Genomic DNA, 9601 nt, shown 5'->3' with positions numbered 1-9601 from the left:
TTCTGATTCTTGTGTGAGACTCAAGCCTTCAAGTTTAGGTCTGCTTCTTTTTGTGAACTTTATGTGCCTTTGTGGTTTACTTTTTGGGCATCAAAAGCTGGTTCCTCTAAGCTTCCAGTTCTCTCTTTTGATTTTATATTGGAATGGCAAGATTGCTTTGTCTTCAGGAGTTCCCACAGAGGCCCAAATCAGATGAGGATCAGATGTTCTCAGGCTGTCTCCTAAGGTCTGGATCCCTCCAGGAAAGATGTTGCCCTCAGGAATTTGGGGGTTGGACTGGCCTGGGAGTAGAGCCCAGGAAAGATGCTGTTCTTGGGGGCAGATGGTGGCCCATCCAGAGATGTAAAGGGAGATAGGGGTGGGAAGAGACCCCCAAGGGCTCCTGGGAACTGCAGGGAGGAACTGGGTTGGTGTGGATGCAAAGGATCAGGAAGTGGCGAGATCAGCCCTGGTGTCCAGGCCCCAGTGTCTGTAGTGCCAAGACAAGGAATGGGACAGTACCCAGGCTGGGAGGAGAGGCGGGTGGGGGACATGGGAGGGTGAATGAGGCTGGGGGAGTCCAGGCGGAGGGTGCTATGGACTTACTCAGGAGAGAGGCTGGTGGGTTGTGCAGGCCCAGGGAAGCAGAGGGAGGTGAGGGTGGGACCAGGAGGGGGTGGGTTGTGCAGCCCAGGGTAGCAGAGAAAGACAGGTTTTATCTTAGAGGAAAGTGCTACACAATACCCACCTTATAGTAGTCCATCAGCATCACTGTGTGTGTGTGTGTGTGTGTGTGTGTGTGTGTTCCCCTTCCTGTCCCAGCTGTCCTCCCTAGCCCTTCCACTGTATCCCACAAAGCACACATTAACCAGCTCCCAGCTGTCTTGGCTGCCCATGTCCTGCAAGCTTTCAGAAGCAAGACCATAACTTCACAGTAAAGATTTTTTATGCACAGAACCCTGCACACCTTTCTGCTCACCCCTCAGCACTTGCACACTTGCTTTCATGTAGGCCTGAAGCTCTTTGTGGAACTATGACCCCCCACAAACTCTTTGTGGAACTATGACCCCCCCAAGCTCTTTGTGGAACTATGACCCCCGCCCACTAGAGAGGAGAAACATGGGAGTCCAGTACGGGAGGGGTTGATGGGAAGAGCATGGGGCAGAAATCTTCCTTTTGAGCCTTAGAAGCAAGTGGGTATGTACAGGGCACCCTCAGGCCAGGAGGAAGGCCAAGCCAGCTGCTGACACTAAGATTTTCATTTAAAACTACAACTGATGAAGTGTTTACTGCTGCCGCCACTTTCTGAGCCAGAGAAGTGCACCCAAGCAGCCAGGAAGACAGATGCCCAGTGGTTCTGACTCGGTCCCAAGGGAGCACCCTGTAGTCTGTGATCCAACTAGCTGCTTGTAGCATTATGTGACCTGGCCACACTGAGTTTGCTCTGGGTACCAGGAACAAAAGCTTTCTGTGGACAATGCCTAGGGAAACTGGAATTAGGATCTAGGACAACTTTCCTCTGAAGCCAAGTGACAGTTCCTGACCCCAAATTCTTGTTGGTGTTCACCAGCTTGTAACCTAGGCTGAGCAGCAGAGTATCAAGTCTCTTTCCAGATAAAGTTCACACTTATTCCATGCCCACCTGAGGGCTGGGAAGTCCAGAAAAGTGTCCCCATACAGGGAAAGACAACGGGCTCCTGAGAGAAGTTATCATGCTTCATCCTGACAGAATGCTGGGACTGGAGAAAGAGTGGCGAGGGCTTTAAGGGAGAGGGAACCCAGCTCCCCTGGCAGTATGCATTACACGGACCGGACCTCTCTATGTGCTGAGAGCATCACTCTGTGAGCTTTTCAATGCCTTGGGGCGATGTAAACGAACTCGCACTGTGTCTCAGTGCAAGTGAGACACAGATTTCACCGAGTCAGGACACAGGCCCCAATGTGGGGAATGTCCTCAGTGTCATGCACTGGAACCAGAGGCTGAAGCCAAGCTGGCAGGGGCAGAGGTGAAGCCCTGAATGGCAGATAGGATGTGACGAGAGCCTGTTGCTATGAAGTCCCAGGGCATTTGTGGCTAGAGCAGGGACATGGTTGTGTGCAGGCCCCACGACATATCTCAGTCATACCTGGAGGGACAGAGATAGCACTACCTACAGGAGCAAGTGAGTCTTGGGGTGACAAGCATCTGATACTGGGGGAATAAAATGGGGACGTTGGGATACTTCCGTTGGCTTTACAGCATGCAGCAGCCTCTTCAGAGGATGCTGGAGCTGGTGGGCGAGACCAAGACCTTTCCCTACTGCAGCCTCAAGTCGCCCCAGACTACATGTAGTCAGGCAGGCTGACCTTGGACTTGGTGACTGTATCAGCTATGGGGTCAAAACCAACTGAATAGGGAGGACACTTTTCCTCAAGTGAAAGTCAGGCTTAAATGACAGGTCAAGAGGAAGACTTTTTTTGTTTGTTTGTTTAAATCTATCTAATTTCTACATCAAAAATATATTCACTTGTTTTATAGAGATCACTGTACAGGGTCCAAAGTTGCAGAGTGACTAAATAATTAAGTGATTTGTTCATTCAATGCTGAGTTGGCAAAACCATTTGCTCACTGTCCAGTGTTGGCTGGGCCACCATGTGTGCCAAGCTTTGAGCTAGCATCTGTGAGAAAAGAACTGGGTTTGTCGCATCCCAGTTCCCAGAGACCTACAGCCCAACACAGAAGACACACAACTCCACAGCTGAATGAGATACTTTAGAGGGCTAATCTGGGGAGGTAGCTCCATCAGTAAAGTGCTTGGCACACAAACATGAAGACCTACGTTCAATCCCTGGGCCCCACATATAAAAGGAGAGAATTGATGCTGCAAGTTGTCTTCTGACCTCTACATGTACACTGTGGTACATTCATGTCCACACATAGACAGACAAACACCCCCTGCCACACACATACACACACACACACACACACACACACACTCAGTGTAAAATTAAAAACAAAAGCCAATTGTGGTGCATTTGTGCTTATAATCTCAGAACTGGGGATGCAAAGACAAGCTGTTTCCTGGGGCTGGCTGGCCAGCCTATTCTAATGGGTGAGCCTCAGGTCCCAGTCAGAGACTTTGTGTCAAAATGAGGTGCCCAGTTCCTGAGTGAGACCTGAGGTTGACTTCTGGCCTCCACGTGCACAGGCTCATATATATACAAACATGCACACACATGAACGCACATAAAAATGTTCAATCAGAGAATGACCTGTAGATGCAAGGAAAGAGGCAGAGATAGGAATCTGAGGGTCAGGGAGAACTCGAGGAGGAAAAGGGCAAATGTTAAATTGCAAAATGTGCAGAGTGGCAGCTGGGAGGACCATGGTGAAGAGGTGGGACCTTTACATCAAGAGTGAAGAACAGGCTGTGTGAAGTCCTCTGGGATCAGGGAGAAGGTAGGACTGCAGACTGGAGCAGGACAGATCTTCCTTCTGGGTGCAGTGTCCCCACCACCCCTTTATCCCAGCAGGTGCATCTTCATCCCTGGACTGCCGAAGGGTAGTACTGTAATGCTGAGCTGAGTTGACGAGGTCATCTTCTTCCTAGATTTTCACCTCTCTCTTCTTCTTTTGGGAGCTAGGCTTTGCTTGAATATGGGAGACAAAGCAGATCCCCCAGAATAAAATAATCAGAGCAAAATAAACATGTAACTTAAATATTTAGTTATATTTAAATAATCAGAGCAGAAGTGGCCTCCTCCTGTACTTACTCAGCCTCCGGAGTGGAAAGGCACCCCCCCACACACATCTTGTCCCACACTCTCTCCAACAAACAGGCTCAGTACATCAGAGACCAGCACCCTGTCCTGTATTGTCACCACACTGCACATCATCCAGACGGACCCTTCACCTGAGCCAAGTGTGTGGCTCCCATGAAGCCATTTGTGTTCTCTCCTCATTCCATAAGCATACTGCCCCATGTGGCAGTTTCCTGCAGGCAGTTCTGTGTGATAAGCTTTGGAGAAAGCACTTCTTGTTCAGATGTACCTCTCGGCTGGTGACTGTGCCACAAACTCATTACTGAGAGAGGGACTGGACCTCCAGTTCCCTTTAGTAAGCCAGGCTGACTTGGGGTGTTATATGATTGGCCAACTTCACACTGAAGTGGCAGACCAGAGGCCCCTGTCTGAACCTGTCTTGTGATACATGGAGGGTTATTGGTGCTTAGTCAATACCCTGCTCACACTTAACCAATGATTGACAAGTATCTCCTTTGAACTTAGTCAACACTCTGAATTCCTGGTCCGCAGACTGAAGTACACATCACAGTTGTCTAGAGGGTTTCTTAGAGAAGGTTAGACCCCATCAGGAGGGTTTCTCATGGGATGGGTCTGTAGGCCTGGAGTCGGGTGAGACTGTGTTCTAATTCTGCTGACCCAGAACACTACTGTGAGTCTCGTTCTGTTTTTCATCATCTGAATCACGGAGCACTAAGGCTCAGAACCAGAGCTGAGCACCAGCAGTTCCTACAATGACAGGAGTGTTCAAACCTACTGTCCGTGTAGGAGCCCCTCACCACACACAGCTGTAGAGTGCTTCACTTGCTCCATGCTACTAAGAAACTGAATTTGGGGCTGGGGAAATAGCTCAGTCATGGAAACATGAAGACCTGAGTTCCATCCCCAGAATCCATATATGGGCATGGTGGCACATACTTGTAATCCAAGTGTTGGGGAGGCAGAGACAGGAGGATCCCTGGGGCTCACTGGCCAGCTGGCCTAACTTTATCAGTACATTCCAGACCAGTGAGACCCTGTTTCAAAGAAAAGGTGGGGAGCATTTGGGGAGTGACAACTGGGACTGTTCTCTAGCCTTCACATGCACATGAGTGTATATACACATAAAGAGGAACACACATGTTCACATATACATGTACACACAAAAAGAATATGAATTTTTATTTTAGCTCACTTTAAGTTATCTGTGTGTGGTAGTGGGTACTGCACTGGAGAACCAAGCCCTAAACAAGAAAGTGAATTGTGCTTTGGTGGGTAACTAAGAGTTGACTCTCACTGGAAAATATCTGGTTTGCCAGATGGAGGTGTCCGTTTTGGTTAATAGGCCTTTTGCCTAGTGTGATGGGACAGGGGTCCCTGAAGACATAGGTCTGACTTCCTTCTCTTCACAGCAGCACAGTATCCTGGGGACACTGAGGTCAGGAGTGTTGACTATGTAAAGATGACATGGTCCCAGGACTGTCCCTCCCCAGCTGCATTGGCAAAGGCTGGGAAGTCTTGGACCCAAGGCCGATGGTGGGGTGATAGGGATATCGGGAGCTGATGGTGCAGAGGATCAGACAGGGCTCTGCTGCTGGGATTGGGTGTGGGGTGACTAGTGTTGGGCTTCCTGCTGTTACAGCACATGCACAGCATCTCATCCTGGCCTCTACAGGTGACTGCAGTGGGAATTTCCCAGATCAAAGGAGGTGTCTCTGGGGGAAGGAAAAATACAACTCTCTGAACCTCTATAGGGCACCTGAGGCATGTGTTTACCATCCAAACCATAATAAAGTGAAACAGGCAGGAAGGGACGGACGCAGTTTCTGCTCCCCCTCTCCCCTGAGCAAGTAGATGACAAGGAAGGCGGTGGGTGTCTCATAATCTGGGCAAAGAGTCCCGATTAGACACTGGGTCAAGCTTCTGTTTACCGGCTCCTAATCAATCCAAGCAACTCCCTTCTACTCTGTGGGTCTTGATTTGTCCACCTATAGAATGGAAACAATGGTATTAAACTAGATCCTTGGTGCTCAGAATACAGTCCCCCTCACCTGGAAGTTTGTTAGAAAGAGAGGCAGAATCAGAGCCAGGCATATGGCACATATCTGTCATCCCAGCACTCAGAAGGCTAAGGCAGGATCATGATTTCAAGGCTGAACCGGGCCACATAGATCTGTTTCTTTAAAAAAAAAAAAAAAAAACTTAACAAAGCAACCAACCAAACAAAAATGAGCTGGATGTGATGGCACATACTGGTCATTCCAGCATTTGGAAATACAAAATGAGATCCTCCCTTAGACCTGTTGATGAGAATCTACTCATGCTGAAGTTGCCTTGGTAACTGCTGTACACAGGGACATGGAGCTGGGATAGGTGTCGCAGTCCCACCAGTATTCTGTGGGCCAGAGATGAATTGGCAGGGCACAAATTTCGTCTCAGAAACGAGAAGTCTGGTTCCTGGGGGAACAGCTCAACTTGGGAGTACCACTGGGGCTTGGCAGTGATGAGGCAGGTCTCAGCAGGTGCACAGGGAGGGAAGGGGTGGCTCATGCCTGAAAGGTAAGCTTTATGGAGCAGCCTGGGGGATGCCCAGCATCAGAGACAGTCTATGTGTACCTGTTATCCCTGGCACAGATGTTTCACGTAGTCCATCAAGGTAAACTGTGCTGATGGAGCATTCTGAAAAGGTCAAAAGGGAGCTTAGGACCAAGGAGGCTTCCTAAGGTTGCAATTTCCAACTGTCTGCCTGTGATTCTGAGCAGGGCTCAGTCTACCAGTCTCCTGCCTCCTTCTTCCTTGAGGTGTTGCTACTGGACCAGGTGACTAGAGAGATACTTGGCTCTGGCAGGGGAGAGCTAGGTGCAGACAATACATAGGCCAAGGGGACAACTTCCCATCATCTGGGTCATGTTAGAGAAGGTATCTGCTTTGTCATCTGTTTGAAGAACTTTCTGTCATAGAGACAAGATCTCTAGGCCCTGCTTTCCAGTTTTGCCATAATTTCTGGTAGCCACTGGGATAGTTCTTTGGCCATCAAGAAAAGTCTCAGTCTGGAGACTAAACTCAGGTCATCAAGCTTTTGTGATAAAAGCTTTTATCTGCTGAGCCATCTCACTGGCCTCATGAACTGGTACTTTTTGAGCTTTGGGAAGTGAAGAAAGATGGGGAAAATTGTCAGCAGAAGCCGAGGGGCCCAGAGTGAGCCAGAGCACGTTTCTTTGGGGGACATATCAGGGGCTGTGTGGAAATCACCCCTCACAACAGTAAGTCCTGATTGTGAATTCCCATTTTAACAAGAAGACCAAGGCACTGAGAGAATGAGTGCCCTGCTTGACCCTATACAGCTGCTGAGAGCCAGAAGTGGAACTCAAGCCCAGGTTCTTAGACTCCATCCAAACCATGAGCCTTGCTCCCAGGTTACTGAGCATCCTTGCTGCATGCTGGTGGCTCCCACTGCTTCCATTCTGACTTCAGATCAGACCCAGCACTGTCCTGTCTTTATGGCCCACCTCTGTTTGGCTTCTCATGACATCCCTAGAGTTTGGCAGTTTATCATTTCAGTTTTCTGGCTCTCAGGATAAAGTATGTCGCTGGGACTGAAGGCTCTGGCACCCAGACTCCTGGCTACCACACTGTCTCCCTGGTCTCTGAGCTGGGTCTTGCCTAGGGTTTACCTGAGCAACAAGGAGGTTGATGCACCCCTGCTGTGTACCCCCCCCCAAAAAAAACATGCTCTGGCCCACTCTGGTCCCCTTGGCTTTGGCTAATCCTTTTCCCTGCCTTTCCTCACTTGCCTTATGAAATCCCTGTAGAAAGTGGTGGCTTCTGCAGCCTCTGGGGTAGCAAGAATTCCTGTCCCTGGGGCTGGGAAGCCACAGAGTACAAGTGCACCCATAAGTGCCATTGCTCTGGACCCCTCTGAGGCCTCTTGTAACTCTGTTTGCTCTGCAGGTGACAACACAGCACCCCAGGACATGTGGAGGGGAGCAAAGACCCTGCACTTGGCAGTTGATGATACCTCTTACTCCTCCATTGACTCCTACATCTCCTTGGCCCTGGGGACCTGGAAACCATGAAGCTAGAAGGGCAGCTGGCCTGCATCTGCCTCCTACCAGAGAAGATCTTCAGTATGGTTCCCAGCATGTTCCTCTGAGGCTATGATCAGAACCTCCTTCAAGCCTGTCCCATCACCCAAGAAGCTGAACCTCTTGCCAGAGCTTCGGTAGCCAGTTGGGGTCACTGTCCTGGGAACTGCTCCACCTCCTGTGGCTCCAAACATCAGAGAAGAGCAAAGGCGTCACTTCCTTCTATGGAAGGGTTCCTGCATCTGCCTAGAAAATGAAATGGTTTTATCTTTGAGGCAACCTTTGACTCTGACATAGTGACCTGGGAAGTGTGAAGCACTCCAGAAAATGACTTGATGAGGGTGGTTACAAGTTCAGACCAGGGAGCGTCCCCTCCTCTCACGTGGCCCCCACACCAGACTCTACAACAAAGTGAGGGTGCTAGTCACCCAGGTCCAGCAGCCTTCCGGAGTGACCCAGTGAGGCTGCAGCGTTTGGCAGCCTCTGGTCAACTGCTTTTGGTTTTCCTAAGCCTACTGAGACCTGAGAAGAGCCCAGTGGCTATCCCCTGAGGCCTTGGAGCACCCCTGCCCCTGCTGTTCCCCCTTCCATCTCAGAGTGCAGGAATGGAGTGCTGTTCTCTGGGGGCCATGGGAAAGGCCCTCACAGATGCTGGGAAACAAATGGCCCCTTGTTCTGGTAGAGCCCACCTGGGCCGACAGGGTAGCGGGAAGAGGAGACTCAGGCTTTGAGCTGATGCTTCCTCTCTGGCTAGGCGCCTCCTGACCCACCCACCTGTGCAGATTTCCGCCTTGGCTCACTGAGCTCACACAAAGAGCTTCTCTGAACCCTGAACCTGGGCTCAGGGGCATCAGATTAACCTTGAGCTGGCTTGAGAGGTGGGGCCTTGCCATCCCCTTTCTTAGGAGAAGGTCTGCTTGTTTCTGAGCACAAACACAGGCCTAGTGGGAAGGACATGGGGAGATGGCCCAGAAACCAGGGTCATCTCCTCTCCTCAGCTATCTCTGAGCACAAAGACACCCTGTAAATTATTGTATTCTGAAAGGGAAATCTCATGCCTGTCCTGAGGTTTTTCTAGAAAAAGTCCCATATTCACCTTCTATGTGTGTAAATGGTGGAAAAAATAACACTGACTTTTACAAAATAGAAGTTTAATAAAATAGAAAGTTAATTCTCCCTTGACATAAAAATAAATCTATTGGCCAGGCATGGTGGCGCACACCTTTACTCTCAGCACTTAGGAGGCAGAGGCGGTAGATCTCTGTAAGTTCCAGGCCAGCCTGATCTATATAGAGAGTTCCAGGCCAGCCAGGGAGACATCATGGGACCTTTTCTTAGAATAAATAAATAAAAGTTAGCAAGAAGAAAGAAAAGCCACCATCCAGAGTTATTTCTGCTTGACCCAGAGATCTAGGTTTCTTTTCTATTTGATTTGCTCTTTTCAGTGCTCGGCTCCTACTACATGGCCCAAGAGAGTCACTGAAGGGCCAGCCATCACATCTGCAGCCTTACCAGCAAGAAAGAGGAAGAAAGGAAGAAAACAGATTATCAGCATGGACTGACAATGTCAAGTTATAAATCAGCCAGTCTGTACTCTTGTTTTACATATTATGAAACTGAGGCCCAGAGAGGTTGACAAGTCAGCTGAGGTCATACAGCAAGTTGATGGCATTGAATTATCCCAGCTTATGTTCAGTTCCTTTTCTTGACTTAAGACAAAAAAAAGCTCCATCCTATAAGAGTCACTTGGCTCTGAGCTAGAGGACAGGGCAGAATGA

At 49.5% G+C, this 9601-nt stretch overlaps 1 protein-coding gene across 1 annotated transcript in view; it reads left to right on the top strand.

Annotated features, from left to right (window-relative positions):
• The window catches only part of Cemip (cell migration inducing hyaluronidase 1), a gene marked incomplete in the record, with an annotated part of 167393 nt that overhangs the window by 83994 nt on the left and 73798 nt on the right, over positions 1 to 9601 (top strand).

Source organism: Nannospalax galili, unplaced genomic scaffold, assembly GCF_000622305.1.
Source record: "Nannospalax galili isolate Female #2095 unplaced genomic scaffold, S.galili_v1.0 scaffold627, whole genome shotgun sequence".
In the NCBI taxonomy this organism is placed as follows: Eukaryota; Metazoa; Chordata; class Mammalia; order Rodentia; family Spalacidae; genus Nannospalax; species Nannospalax galili.
This window is presented reverse-complemented; position numbering and strand designations above follow the sequence as displayed.